We start from the raw sequence: 15,689 nt of genomic DNA, 5'->3' as shown, positions 1-15,689 counted from the left end.
AAGCATCTTATAAAAGAACACAACATGACGTATCAGTCATACAATTTAGGATTTCATCTCACACCCAGAGTCTGCTGGTAAACTTTGAAGGTGGTAGGGCATAAATGCTCACCTAACCTTAAACAAAGCAAATGAAGCAAGTAAACCAAAAATCCTCTTAGACGATTGGGTTTAGGGAAGGTTCCCCCTCTCCAGATAATTTTGAACATATGTATGCAAATTATGCATTTTACAGCACATTTTCAGACACATTTGCTTACAATCCAGGAATACTGAAGGGTCGCCTTGAAATATTGCAACACTTTCATGGTGTGACATGCAAGCATTGCTCTCCTCAGGACTGTTTGTGGTTCACCTTCAGTGGCGGCCGGTAATTTTAAGAGGGAGGGGGGACGTCACACATGCACACATACACCTCACTCACACTCAAACATTCACACAAGCACTCACTCACCCATTCACAACACTCACTAACAAATACACATACATTCAGACATGCACTCTCACCAAACATTAAAAACATAAAACATACTTAAGCAGCTCCTACCAGGAAGCCTCGGAGGTCCCATGAGGGTTGGGATTGCTGCCTTCCTTTATTGGTTGTTCTAAGGTCAGCCAATGAGGGAAGGCAGCACTCCTAACACATCACAGAGTGGGATGGACCAGTGAAACCTCTGACCCCACCCCACTCTGTCACAAGGTGTCACTGATTGACACTCAGCCCTGGTCACTTCAGGGCTTAAAACTGAAGTACCCAAGTCTGAGGCAATCAGTGATGTTCCCCCTCGTCATGAGGGGGAGGGCCTTGAGGCACCTTTGCTAGGCAGAAGATGTCACGTCTACAGGGCTGTGACTTATTCAGCCCAGCAAAGTTCAGCTCAGGCATCCAGGAATCTGCTCATTTGGCGCATGTACAATCCCTGGCTGTCTGACCTGAACCAGAAGAGTATCTGTCAGGCTGACTTTTGTTCAGCCTGAGAGATACTCTTCAAATCCCCCAAACAATTATAGGGGCATGGCCCATCAGCCCATACGGACAGGCCGCTGCTGTTCACTGTCCCCAGGAAAACTTTGGATACATTGTGAAATACCTAGGCGTTATCAGCAAATTTTGTTATGTGTTAGATTTTTAAAGACTACCCCGGTGCCACTATCATCTTCAATTGTGTCTTGCCGTGTGTTATTGAACTTTTATTAAATCAGAACATCAGCTTTTGAGTACTATTAAAACTTGTTGAAGTACAGAGAACCTAATTCAATATATGGAATGCACCATAGTTCAGTTTATTGAGTAGTAAAAATGGTATTTTCCCTACCATGGACCATGTTCCATCCCTTCCTTAGGTTTGAGTGATTAATTCCTACAGCCAGGCTTGTGGACATGCAGTTTAAACCATATACTTTCTTGAATGTGTGACTGTAGAGGGTTTTCTACCTATCTTTACCTTAACAGTTGCATGTCACTCGTAGTCGGGCACCCCATCAGATGCATAACATTTGTGGGCCCAAAGTACATGGAGTACATCTACTTTTATCATTCATACTCTTTCTAAAACCAAGGTTAGGCTGAGAGGTAGAGGTTCATCTTGGCACAATTGTAAATGGTACTACTGGATGAAAAATCATGATTAGTCTTATCCCTGGACTTCTACAAGTGTCACGGGTCTGCATCAGGTCCTGTACCACACGGCGGGCCTCATTTACAGGAAACTGACCCTTCATCATCAATGCGTCAGATTTCTTGTGTCTGCCGCACATCCCCTAATGATGCCATTTATGAGCTGCATTGAGCTCCATGGCACACTTTTTCACAGATGCGTCAGACATTCTTGAAGCATTAAACTGATGCAACTCCAGCAACGTAAAGAAAGTCTCATTGGAAAAATGGCGTAAATTTTATGCCTGGACTGAGTAGCACTAATATTTTGACACAGTGAAGTCGTAGAGTGACGGAGTGAAAGATTGTAAATTTCAATGTGTCAGTTCTACGTGGCTTTTTCCGTGGGAATGTCAACCCTGCATACATTTTACATGGAGCAGGTATAATGTGACACAGGGCTTTACAAATTGACACATTGGGCACAGTGTGTCAATTTGTAAATATGAAGAAGTGTAGTGCACTGCTAGCGCTGCGTCATACAAAAATAGATGCTGCAGCGGTGCAAAGGCTTGTAAATGAGACTCTGTGTTTTTACAGAAACAGAAAAAGGTATGGACATTTGAAAAGAGAATCCTGTTAGGTTTCCTAAGAGTGGACCAGCCATTGAAAATGATCACACCATTATGGATCACGTGTACAATAGGAAGTTTCATTGCAAGTTGACTCATGCTACAAAATGTTCAGGCCAAATTGCAATGTGTGAAAGTAATTCTGGTGATTCAAAGAGTGATAAACAGAACAAAGAGGACAAAGAGTTAACGTTAAAATGGATGATGAGACAAAGATTTGCTTATAACTGTTGGAGCAACAAACTACTTTATATTTTTGATGCAGAATGAATTCAGCATAAACAATAACAAGTTTAGCTTTTAATGCTTTGCCAAGGAGTGCATGTCTATCTGTTCCATAACTTATTACTTGCATTGTCCTTCAGGTAGCAGCTTCAAAACACATAATTTCTTCTGTGACGGCATCAGGGAGCCCAAGAGCCAATAGAATGTCTGTTAAGCCAGGTCGCTTCCCCTTCTCGCACAAACTTAACACATCTCTATGAGTGATTTAAAGATGGTGGAGAGCGCTTTCTGACATGCACAAACAAATCAGTTTGTTGGTGGAAGCTGTTTACTTAAGCAAAGAATGCAACATTATCCTATTTGCTAAAGTACATGGAGGATTCTTTTTTCTGTGACCTGTGCTGCTCTGTTCATTAATGATAGGGGTGAGTCTTAATGCCAGTGGCAATACATATCATATTACACTCACATATCTCACAAATGCAGATCAATTACTGCCTGCCTTAATGAGTAGAAGATGGATGCTTTTGTTAATTCAGTGTGGAATGGAAGTTCCCACAGTGTGTAGAATGAAATGGATTCTCCAAGATGCTTTCACATGTGAACAGAAAAAAGCAAAGGGGAGTCTAAAAAACAAGACATCTTATCTAACTGTAAATTCCTTAAGATTTTTTAAGAGACCCTGTTCCACTGAAATTCTCTGACGACATCTTCATCATCGGGTCAGAACTCAGGCACCTAATGTGGTTACGTGACTCAAACTCCTTATGGTGGGAGTACTTCTAAATGAAATTGTCAGCGGTATCTGTGAAGTGTGTGTTAAAATTACCACAGATATCACAATCTTTTTTTATTGTGTATCTTGGAATCAGGGTAAGGCTACAAAAATGAAGAGATGTAACCCATACAGGTTAGTGTCTGTATATCTTAGAATCTAGCAATCTGTCATAGAGAAGTCCTGAGGAAAGCCACGAGACCCGGTTCAAACCAAAGTGACTGAAACATTTAGGCAATGGTCACCTAGATGATGTCAGGAATCATTGTCACCACCAGTTACATCTTTTCACTTTTTTTAATCTTACCCTGTTTCCCAGATAGAAAATAAAATAATGGAAGGTAGGTTGACTCTGCAACTGGTGGGGCTGATGGCCTCCTGCATCCTGCTGCTCAAGCATGCCAGGTAGCTATGCAATGCAGTGGAATCTGAAGTCTCAGTGACCCCACATAAATGCAGCAATTTCCAGATTTGACTGCAAAAATCTGCATTGGCAGTTGCTGGACCACAATTGTATCAGTGATTGTGTCAGCAGCAGATCCCTCTCCCTACCACTCCCAGAGCTGGCAGTGGTGACCGATGCATCACTTCAGGTTTGGGGCAGCCACACAAGAGAGTTAGAGATCAGAGGTTTCTGATCTCAGGCGGAGTCCCGCTTACATAACAATCTCCTGGAGCTGAGGGCCATCTGCTTGGCATTGAAAGCTTTCCTTTCGTCTAACAAAGGAAGACATTTACAGGTGCCTACAGCTAATACCACTGCCATGTTATATTGGAACAAGCAGGGGCCCTGTGCCAGGAGTCACTATCCCTCTGGAAATGACTGAACCATCAAGGGATTTCCTGATGTGAATCACTTGGCAGGATCTTTGAATGCCAGGATGGGCAAACTCAGCCTTTAATGCCTAGTGGACCACAAATGGCAGCAACACCAGGAGGTGGTGCAAGTCCTATCCATGAATAAAGAGAACCTTTCCTTGATTTATTCACCACTGCCATGAATGCACACTGTCTGGAATTCTGCACATTGGAGTTTCCAAGGTATCTTAGGCTAGGAGACAGGAGACCTGCATGGCTTCCAGACAATACCACTTCTGCCCCTAGTTCTGAAGAAGAAAGGGACTGACCAGGCACATATTATCCCAGTGGCTACAGATTGGGCATGGAGTGTATGGTATCCAGATCTGCTTGAGTATACATCTTCGGATCAGGCTGCCCCTCTGTGATGACCTGATGTTGCAGCAGTGTGGCAGGGTTCTGCACCTGAGCCTTCGCAGTGTCCACCTTCATGCTTGGAGATTGAGAGGTGACAGCTGAACACATTTGACCTTCCTTGATGTCATCTTGACAGCCAGATGTCCCTCAACAAAAAGTGGATATGTCTGTCTGTCACTGGGCCAAATTTGTGGTTTGGTACAGTACACACCAGGCCAAGTTACCTGAAGTTCTGTTGTTTTTTTTTGTCTCTCGTCCTCCAAGATTTTGCTTTCAGCACAGTTAGCGCGTGCTTTTCAGCTCTTTTAGCCTTATGTTTGCCAGACCAACCCTCACTATTTAAATCTCTGATTATGATAGGTTTCTGATAGGGCTGTAACATTTATTTCCTCTCTCTTCCTTTGTCATACCACAGAGGACTTTAACTAGGTACTCACATATTTAATGTATACTCCCAATGCTTGCATTGCGCCACTTTGTAACCCCTTGTACCACATTATGCCTGCTCCGGGCTTAATGTATGCAAGGGGGGCATTGTGTCGCTAGGGGGGAGGGCTGAAAAAATGGTGCAAAGAAATTTCTTTCCATCATTTGTATCTGCATTTATAATGCCTGCTAATAGCAGGCATTAAAAAGAGGCTCCCATTGTTTTCAATAGACCTCTGGGTGCTTTGCAGGATTGTCGTCAACAATTTTGACGCTCATTCTGCAAAGCGCTCGACTAGCGCCAAAACTCATGACACTTGTCCCCCTGACTACCGCCATGGTGTGCCATATTTTAAATACAGCGCACACCTAGTGGCGTCAGGGGGTCTCTAGGAGGTGCAAGAAAAGTGGTGCTGCATTAAGTGCAGCTCCACTTTTCATAAATCTGCCCCATATAATTTGATTTTATGTAGATATCTAGCTATGTGTATATCTTTGTACAAATATGTATAATAACTATATTTATTTCTTAAAATATATACATACTCTTTGGGCCTGCTTAACAAATATATATATCCTTTGTGGATATATATATTCTATACCTAACATGTTTATAGATCGTTGCATAGTTTCTATATAGTTGTTTGATTAGACGTTTATGAGTCTCTGTTTTATTTATCTATCACAATATGTAAATATTATCTTAACTATTTATCTACAAGCATTTCACTATTAAAATATTGAGGAAAAGATAAAACAAAATTATAAAAAGTAGACAAATAAATTACCTTCAAATACTACAACACTTGAAAGCCTGTGTTTATACAATACAAATTTAAATCTCAAAATATTTTTCATCTTCCTTATACATATATTCCCCTTCTATGTCATCATGAATGTATACAGTTATCACTTTAGTACTACTGTACAAGAGAAAAAAATCACTTTCTCCAATGCATTACTCTGTCCCACCCTATACCTCTATCAGTCTATCCTTTATCTCCACTCTCTGACTTATCTCAAACCTCATTCTTCTTTAAAATAACCCTTCCTAGACATTTCCCTCCTTTATCCCTCCTCTCTCACCCCCAAACTATAGTTTACTACTATGAACTCCAGTCTCACTAAATTCTCCCTCATGTATCTCTCTTTTGACTCATCTCAAACCACATTTTACTACTATGATCCCCCTAATTCCTTTGTGCAGGCTCTTCTCTCCTCTATCCCTCCTTTGCTCATCCAAGCCTCATCTTACTATCATCTCCCAATTAACAATGTCTAGATTCTTCCCTCTTCTATCCCTCTATTATTCTATTTAATCCAGCTAACAGACTCACATGTCGACCACTCAAATTACCTCATATTTCCCTATACTAATCCATCACTAATCCTTTTCGGTTCCGGAGTAGTGTGCCACTTGCTGAAGAGTTATTTTTTGCCTCGTCAGGGGTAGTAAGTGCTACGTAAATACAATTACAATCACATCTCACTCGTCCAAACGCTGAAAAGATCACATTTATCTATCCTGTGGTGCTTCCTTATTCATGTTTGATGACCTATAAAGTACATCTTTAGGCACTTTGAAGTTCCATCTATTTTTTCTGGGTGCAGATTATCTAACCTCTGTGGATAGAGATAGTTCTCTGGTTAGTACCAAGCCCTAGAGCAAAAGATACAGCTGATGACATTCTTCTTTGCAGAGACATTTCTGCAGTTATTTAAAAAAAATATAGAAACCACAAACAAAACCTGAAAAAGCACATGATGAAGAAAATAATGAAATTGCTTTTCTTTTTGAGTCTGCTACCCCCATTGACGCTTATGCTTCTATCTTGAACTATTTTTCTGCATGCCTTTGAGACGCCACCTTCGAACTCAACCACTGGGGATGCTGACAAATAAAGTAAAATGTGATTTTGTAAAGGCCTCTTTGTCTAAATATGGCTTAGTGTGTTTGTTGTGGCTGTAATGGGTAGGTTGCAAAATCTACAAAGCGGATATCATTGGCTGAGTTGCGGTCTGGTCTACAAGAGACCAGCTAGAGCTGTAGCCTATTCAGACAATCTGGCCCTACTGAAATGTCAATCCTGCAATAATGAGACCTCAGCCCTGGCAGGGTCAATCAGCCAATCAGCCTACCAACTTGCTGTGCAGAACTGATGCAGCACAACACAGTGGTAACAGATGGGAGCTGGATCACTGTTAAAGAGCAGGTTCCCTTTAGCTGGCTTCTGCCAGATAATTGGAGAAGCCTACCTCTATGGAAGCACAGGACATAACTGACACAACAGAGGCCACAGAAAAGAAACAGGTTGCCTTCAGTGGCGTATCATTAGCCCTCGCAGCTCCCGCTGTGCGGATAGGGCCGAGCTCCAGGTGGCCCCTCAGCATAATACACTGTGCAGGAGCGGTGGGCCTCTGGCCTGACAGCTCCTGACTGGGTCGTGGAGAGGGGGACCTCCATGCACTTTGCATGTGGTTCCTGTAGGAGGCTGGCCTGGTTTGTAGTGAGTACCTTGGGTACTTTCACCTTACACCAGGTCCAGTTATCCCTTATTAATGAAATGTAGTAGTGTTCTAGCATCTTAGGCTGATAGAGGTAGCTATAGCAGAGCAGCTTAGGCTGAACTAGGAGACATGCAAAGCTCCTGCAATACAACTTATAGTTACACAGTACATATACACAAGTAAAGACAATACTCAGGGGGTCATTCCGACCCCGGCGGGCACCACCAAAAGACCGTACCGCGGTCAAATGACCTCGGCGGTCATTCTGACTTTCCCGCTGGGCCGGCGGGCGACCGCCAGAAGGCTGCCCGCCGGCCCAGCGGGAAAGCCCCTTCAACAATGAAGCCGGCTCCGAATGGAGCCGGCGGAGTTGAAGGGGTGCGACGGGTGCAGTGGCACCCGTCGCGATTTTCAGTGTCTGCACAGCACACACTGAAAATCTTTATGGGGCCCTGTTAGGGGGCCCCTGCACTGCTCATGCCACTGGCATGGGCAGTGCCGGGGCCCCCAGGGTCCTCACGACACCCGTTCCCGCCATCCTGTTCCTGGCGGTAAGAACCGCCAGGAACAGGATGGCGGGAAGGGGGTCGGAATCCCCCGGAGGATTCCCTGGGCCAGGGGAAAACCGGCGGGAAACCGCTGGTTCCCTTTTTCTGACTGCGGCTTTACCGCCGCGGTCAGAATGGCCCAGGAAGCACCGCCAGCCTGTTGGCAGTGCTTCTGCGGTCGTTGGGGTCAGAATGACCCCCTCAGTGTTACCAAAAATAAAGGTAGTTTATTTGGGTGACACAAGGCCAAAAATATCTTAGAAGCAATACTCCTTCTGGAGGTAAGTATTATACACAATATATACACTAGACACCAAAATAAGGCAAGTAATTAGACCTAGCATAGTGCAAACAATAGGAAATGCTATAGAATGCAATGGGAGAAAATAGGTCTAGGGGCAACACAAACCATATACTAAGAAAGTGGAATACAAATCACGAATTCCCCCTTAGACAAGTGTAGTGTGTAGAGAATCGCTGGGAGAGTAAGAATACAGCAAAGGTAAGTAAAATACCCCAGAGCCCAGGAAAGTAGGAGTAAAGTACTGCAAGTTTCCTTAGGACACACTTCACAGTATGAATAGAGTTATTGCAAGAACCAAGCAAGACTGCAAACAACAAATGGTGGATTCCTGGACCTGAAGACCTGCAAAGGAAGGAGACCAAGTCCAGAAGTCAGAAGAAGTTCCAGGAAGGACAGGAGCCCCTTCCAACCTAGAAGAGGGTGCAACAGAAAAGTCCCTGGTTGGACGAAGACTGCTGAAATGCACCCAAAGGAAGATATCAGCAGGTTCCTACATGATGCAATGGATGTTGCATGAAGAGATGTTGGATGCAGGCGAGTTTCGGCACTGGATTGGTCCAACAAGCCTTGGCTCAGGCAAAGTCGCATTTTGCACCAAAGTGGCGCTGTCTGAACCCAGGAGGGACCTGGGGGCTTCAACTCTGTGTGAGGAGGAAGACAGGGTTTGCAGCACTTCAGAGAGCCCTCAGTCGACCACACAGCACCCACAGGAGTCCCAGGACATGGGGACGAAGGAGGTGTAAAATGCGGTTGGTGCAGCACTACAAAGGAAGGCCCCACGCCGCCAGAGGTCGTCTCAGTGAGTTGAGCGTCACAGGATAGAGTGCTGGGGACCTGGGTCAGGCTGTGCGTGAAGGAATTTTGCAAATTATGTACTGAGGCCTAAGGAGGCCTAAGGAGGTGAAGAAGACGCAGTGCACAGGGGTACTGTCGTACACGGGGAAGGCAAGCTCCAAATTTGGACAGCAGGACCTTAGGACAGTCTGTGTCGAAGGGGTCCATGACCTGTGTTCCAAGGAGCACGCTCGTTGCCAGGAGAGGAGTCCAAGAGAACCGGTCATCAACTTAGAAGGTGCCTGCAAGAGCAGGGGAGTGACTCCGTCACTCCACGGGAGATTTATTCGGTCCTTCTGGTGCAGGGTGAAGACAGGGAGACCCCAGCGCGTGCACACCATGGAAACTGTTGCAGTTGATGACTGGAGCTGAAGTTGCAGACGAAAAGTAGCTCTTCTGGATACTTTGTTGCTGTTACAGCGATTCCTGGAGCAGTCTGCGGTCAATCCAAGGTCAGAGGAGGAAGTAGTAGTTGCAGAGGATTCCTGCTGGAAACTTGCAAGTAGAACCTCAAGAGAAACCCATAGGAGAGACCCTAAATAGCCCTGTGAGGGGGATTGGCTACCTTATCAGGTATGGACCTATCAGGAGGCGTCTCTGATGTCACCTTCTAGCACTGGCCACTCAGAGGCCTCCAGAGTGTCCCCACACCTTGGAAAACAAGATGGCTGAAGTCTGGGACACACTGGAGGAGCTCTGGGCAGCACCCCTGGGGTGGTGATGGACAGGGGAGTGGTCACTCCCTTTCCTTTGTCCAGTTTTGCACCAGAGCAGGTCCCTGAACTGGCGTAGACTGGCTTATGCAAGGAGGACACCATCTGTTCCCTTCAAAGCATTTCTAGAGGCTGGAGGAGGCTACCCCTCCCCAGCCTGTAACACCTATTTCCAAGGGGAGAGGGTGTAACCCCTCCTCCTAAAGAAAATGCTTTGTTCTGCCTTCCTGGGACTGAGCTGCTCAGACCCCAGGAGGGCAGAACCCTCTCTATGAGGTGGCAGCAGGTGTAGCTGCAGTGCAAGCCTCAGAGAGCTTGTTTGGCAGTACTGGGCTCCATGGTGGAGCCCACAGGATGCATGAAATTAGCTCCCCAATACCATATTTGGAATAGGGGGACAATTCCATGATCTTAGACACCTTACATGGCCATATTCAGGGTCACCATTGTGAAGCTACATATAGGTATTGACCTATATGTAGTGCACATGTGTAACGGTGTCCTCGCACTCACAAACTCTGCAGAATTGGCCCTGGACTGCGTGGGGGCACCTTTGCTAGTGCAAGGGTGCCCTCACAGCTCACACTTAGTAACTTTGTACCTAACCTTCAGTAAATGAAGGTTAGACATATAGGTGACTTATAGGTTACTTAAGTGCAATGAAAATGGCTGTGAAATAATGTGTGCATTATTTCACGCAGGCTGCAGTGGCAGTCCTGTGAAAGGGTTTGTCTGAGCTCCTTATGGGTGGCAAAATAAATGCTGCAGCCCATAAGAATCTCCTGGAACCCCAATGCCCTGGATACCTAGGTACCATATACTAGGGATTTATAAAGGGGGTCCAGTGTGCCAATTGAAATTGGTAAATTAAGTCAGTAGCCTATGGTGACAAATTTAAAAGCAGAGAGAACATAAGCTCTGAGGTTCTGATTAGCAGAGCCTCAGTGTCACAGTTAAGCACTATTCACAACACATACATTAGGCTATAAACTATGAGCACTGGGGTCCTGACCGGCAGGATCCCAGTGAGACAGGCAAAAACATACTGACATACAGGTAAAAATGGGGGTAACATGCCAAGAAAGATGGTACTTTCCTACAGTTCCCCTCAAGTTTCACAATGCCACTGATTGCCTTGTGTGGCCAACAGAACAACGTCCTAGTATTTTGTTTCGTTCAAGCAGACATAGTGATAGAACCCCAAGACCTACTCGCCAGGAAACCATCACAGACAACAGACAAAGTCTAGCAGGAAAAAAGACACCTAGCTGTTAGGACCGGACTGGTCGTAGCAGACATCGGGAATTTACCCGGGAGGCTCGGGCTGGTTTTGCAGCTGTGGGGGCTGGTTTTGTTCCTGGGGGCTGTTTTTTAAGCAGTGCTGCATTATTGGCCTTCGGTAACAAAAGCAGGAGTGCTTCACACCTGCACCCACTCCTACAGCCCCTTCGGGGGCTGGTCCGACAAAATTGCCATGGCTGTTTTGGGTTCTCAGTCCGGCCTGCTAACTGTGAATCAATACATGTTAAACAGGATGTATGGAGGTGGGCAGAGTACAAGGGAGGTGAGGGCAGGAGCAAGTTGACATAAATGTGAAGCAGCATGGAGGTTTGAATTAGGAAAACTTTGGGGCATATTTATACTCTGTTTGCGCAGGAATTGCGTCGTTTTTTTTGACGCAATTCAGACGCAAAACTAACTCCATATTTATACTTTGGCGTTAGACGCGTCTAGTGCCAAAGTCCATGGAATTTGCGTCATTTTTTAGCGTGGACACCTACTTTGCGTTAATGATATGCAAGGTAGGCGTTCACGTCTAAAAAATTGACTCCGAGGCATGTGCGCCGTATTTACACTCCCGGGCAAAATTCACGCCCGGGAGTGGGCGGGTCAAAAAAAATGACGTACGGCCGCTTTTGCGCCGTTTTTTAGCGCCTGCAAAAGGCAGGCGTTAAGGGACCTGTGGGCTCTGAAGGAGCCCAGAGGTGCCCTCCCATGCCCCCAGGAACACCCCCTGTCACCCTTGCCCACCCCAGGAGGACACCCAAGGCTGGAGGGACCCATCCCAGGGACATTAAGGTAGGTTCAGGTAAGTATTTTTTTAATTTTTTTATGTGGCATAGGGGGGGCCTGATTTGTGCCCCCCTACATGCCACTATGCCCAATGACCATGCCCAGGGGACATAAGTCCCCTGGGCATGGCCATTGGGCAAGGGGGCATGACTCCTGTCTTTGCTAAGACAGGAGTCATTTCTTTGGGGGTTGGGAGTCGAAAAAAATGGCGCAAATCGGGTTGAGGCGAAAAATTTGCCTCAACCTGACTTGCTCCATTTTTTGACGCCCAAGCCCCATATCCCCCTACGCCGGCGCTGCCTGGTGTACGTCGTTTTTTTTTCACGCACACCATGCAGCGCCGGTGGCTAACACCGGCTAACGTCATTGATTAAATACGGCGCCCGCATGGCGCTTCAGAATGGCGTTAGCCGGCGCTAATTTTTTTGACGCAAAACTGCGTTAGCGCAGTTTTGCGTCAAAAAGTATAAATATGGCCCTTTGTTTACATAGTGCAGGAACCAAGGCAGTAGTATTGCATATCTCATGGGTGAGATGTTCACGCACTTAGGGGTCAGTTGAGTATTACCGCGGGGGGAGGAGGTAATGAAGTTGTAGTAGTGCACAATAAAAGCTCATTCTGAATGAGAGGGTAAATTTTCCACATTCTGATTAAACTTACTAATCACCAAGTCACCCACTGCTGGTGGTGACAATTGCTCCTACTTAGTTTCGGATCATTAACAATTTGGGTCACGTGCAGGTTTGTAACTTGAATGTTGAGTTTTTACTAATAAGATGTAATATGTTCTCTCAAATGTAAGCCTTCCATTTTTCTGACTGATGTACTTTTTAATATGTTTCTCTCGTTTTCCCGCAGACAATCTCCTCCTTTCCAGTACAAAATTGAGTTTTTGAAAGAGTTCCTGAAATATCCATCATTGGCGGCTCAAGTGAAAGGGTTTACTTGTATAACCTCAAGAGATGGAAAATCTGCTCTTGCAAGACACAGTTAAATGTTAGTGTCTGAACTTTTTCTCCCTATTACCAGCGTGGTGCAAAGGTCCTTTTCAATTTCTGTAATGTTGGCGTGTGACATTTCTTTTACCAAAGTCTCACACTGAATAAAAACAGTTCAACAAAGTTGTGTTTTTTGCAGTCCCTTCCTTCAGAAGGTAGCCGAGTTCAGCAGCTCAGGCGGAAGGGGGCCACTGATACAGCGTCTTTATAATTATGCCCGCAGCTTGCTGAACGCCGCTCCTAGCTCTGTGCATAATGAGGGCGGCCCTTTGTTCTTGGTTTTATCTGCCCCAGCAGATAGGTTTGAAAGACATGACGACCAGCCGCTGCAACGCCTCTTTTCATAGGTTTCCTGGTGTTTCTGATAGTTGAAAACGCATCGCTCATGTAACTTGAGTCAGACAATCCTCTCTTTGTGCTACACAAAGAACATTAAGAGAGGCCTCCAGTGTGGGGATGATGGCAATTATTTTTGTCGTGGAGCCACCGAAAGGCATCAAAGGGGAGGTGAGGATTAAGGGGATGATTTTGATGGGATGGAAGGCGGGGAAGGTGTCGCCAGGGTCGCTTGCCTATTAGCCATTTCAGCCCATTCCATTTGCCCCAATTAATCCTGCAATGCGTATTTTCTCGAAATTTGGAATATGCATAGCAATTATACAATCGACAGGATTACATTGATCCACATGTATTATCCATCGAGTAAATTAACTTCGTTCAGTACATGAAGTTACCCAGGGTTGCCCTTTATGTCATCGTTGTGGCAGACTCAAACATCTCTTTTTCAGCACACTGATGTCTATCCATGAGATACTGTCAGCATACCCCTCAAATGCAAAAAATACTGCAGCAGTAACCCAAGAGGTTGGTTTAAAAGCCCTCTTCTAGCACTGCACTTTCAAACCCCCTTAGCGCCTTGAGACCCTTATGGGTGACTAGTTACGCTTTATGAACCCTAATTTGATTTGATTTGATTTGAACTAGGTTTCATAAACAAAGCTCCTTGAGCAAGGGTTGTCGAATATGGTGCCCCACGTTTAGAAGAACCACTTCAAGGGCAGGGCACCAGGAGTTCTATTTATCTAGCTATGGGAACACGTTGTCCTCACAGCAATGACGATGTGGGCTGTAGGTGGAGGGCACTGCCCTCTCAGTCCAAGATACTTGAGGGCACGCGTGGAGTGGAAATGTGCTTATGATGTGGAAACTGCGTGGCTGTTCCATAAGCGCAAGACATAGGACACATGCGAAGAAGGAAAATTTATTTACTCTGCTCATCAAAGGATAAGCATGGCAGTTTGGTGGGCAGTGCCAAAGCTGAGATTGTCGTTGAGGTGCTGGTGGCAGCTGGCCAGAGGCCGAATGAAGAAGTTGGCACATCAGCGGTGTTTTTTGACACAGACAGGCCCTGCAGGGAGACATTTGTTCGGATGGCAGATAAAGTGCTGGGATCACCCCAGGCATTGTCAGAGTACTGGAAGGCTAATGGGACCTGGGTGGCATATGTCTAACAAAGCACTATGGAGAGGGGTGATGGCTACAGAAGGCAGGCTGACCTACCCAGGTGCAGGTGCATCCCCATCAGGGCAGGGCTTAAAACGAGGGCTTTGAGGGTTGTCCTCAAGAAACAAATGTTAATATATGAAGAAAGGTACCTGTGGTAGGAAGTAGGTCCATGAGTAAGGCATGTAGGGGCATATTTACAAACAAGCCACTTACGCCACCTTGTGTCGTCTAACGTCATTTTCTTTACACTAAGGCGGCAGAAATGTGGCCTTTTCCCTGCACCAGATTTACAAAGTGGCACAATGCTTGCTTTGCGCCACTTTGTAAAACTTTGTGCCACATTATACCTGTATCAGGCACAATGTGTGCAAGGGGGGCATTCCGACGCAGGGAGGCCAGAAAAAATTGTGCACTGAAATTTACAACATTTCACTGTGCCATTTTTCTGTAATTTCTAATGCCTGCTTACAGCTGGCGTTAAAATGACACACCCATAGTAACCTATGGGCCTCCCTCTACTTTGCTGAGCAAGCGTCTATTTTTTTTATGCTAGTGCAGCAAAGCACCATAATAGTGTCAAAAATGTTGACACTATTGTGATAATGACTGCCATGGTGCACCGTATTATAAATATGGCACAACTGTGGTGTCGTTAGGTAGCAGTAGGGGGATGCAAGAAAAGTGGCGCATTGGGATCGACACACCACTTTCTTGTAAATCTCCCCCAAAGCGTTAGCACTGGGGGACAGACGCTGACTGAAGAATGCACCAGAAAGGAATAAAGGATGTTAGCAGGAGGGCTCCAGATAGTTGAAGTGATGGGTATGGACAGGCCTGGGGACGATGATGTGGGCACCTCAGGATGATAGTGGCCCAGATTTGGATTGTGCATTCCAGTGAGGAGTGATAGAGAAACCAGTGCAGGTACTTTTGAACAAAATGGGTGACAATGTGCAGTGGCATGTAGTAGAGAAGGTGAACGCAGAAGCAGCACCCATCACCTCAAAAAGATCTGGAGAGCACTTAAAGGTGATTGCAGAACAGAGGGTCAGTGGTGGACAGGGAGATCAAAGGAAGACATATGTACTAGGAGTAGTGCATCCGATGGGTCCTAGACCCGGGGCAGGGTCTCATGGGCCTATTACAATGGGAGGGATGGCAAATCAACGGTCTAGCTGCATAGTGGTCAACAATGACATCATTACAGAAGCACAGGAAGTCACCTCCGAAGGGTGGGCACAAAGGGCACTGAGGGCAGTAAACAGGGGGTTCCGAGTGCATGTTGTGGCAATGGTCCTGCTCAAGTTAGTGGTCAAATGTATGATAGTGTCTGG

At 45.7% G+C, this 15,689-nt stretch overlaps 1 protein-coding gene across 1 annotated transcript in view; it reads left to right on the top strand.

Annotated features, from left to right (window-relative positions):
* Positions 1 to 12,941, top strand: part of STPG2 (sperm tail PG-rich repeat containing 2) — a 2,086,618-nt gene extending 2,073,677 nt beyond the window's left edge. The window contains exon 14 of the mRNA XM_069238264.1: positions 12,710 to 12,941. The gene's annotated coding sequence lies outside the window, so the exon portion shown is untranslated. The remainder of the gene's footprint in view (positions 1 to 12,709) is intronic.
* The last annotated feature ends 2,748 nt before the right edge of the window (positions 12,942 to 15,689 follow it).

This window comes from Pleurodeles waltl, chromosome 1_2 (genome assembly GCF_031143425.1).
Source record: "Pleurodeles waltl isolate 20211129_DDA chromosome 1_2, aPleWal1.hap1.20221129, whole genome shotgun sequence".
Lineage (NCBI taxonomy): Eukaryota > Metazoa > Chordata > Amphibia > Caudata > Salamandridae > Pleurodeles > Pleurodeles waltl.
This window is presented reverse-complemented; position numbering and strand designations above follow the sequence as displayed.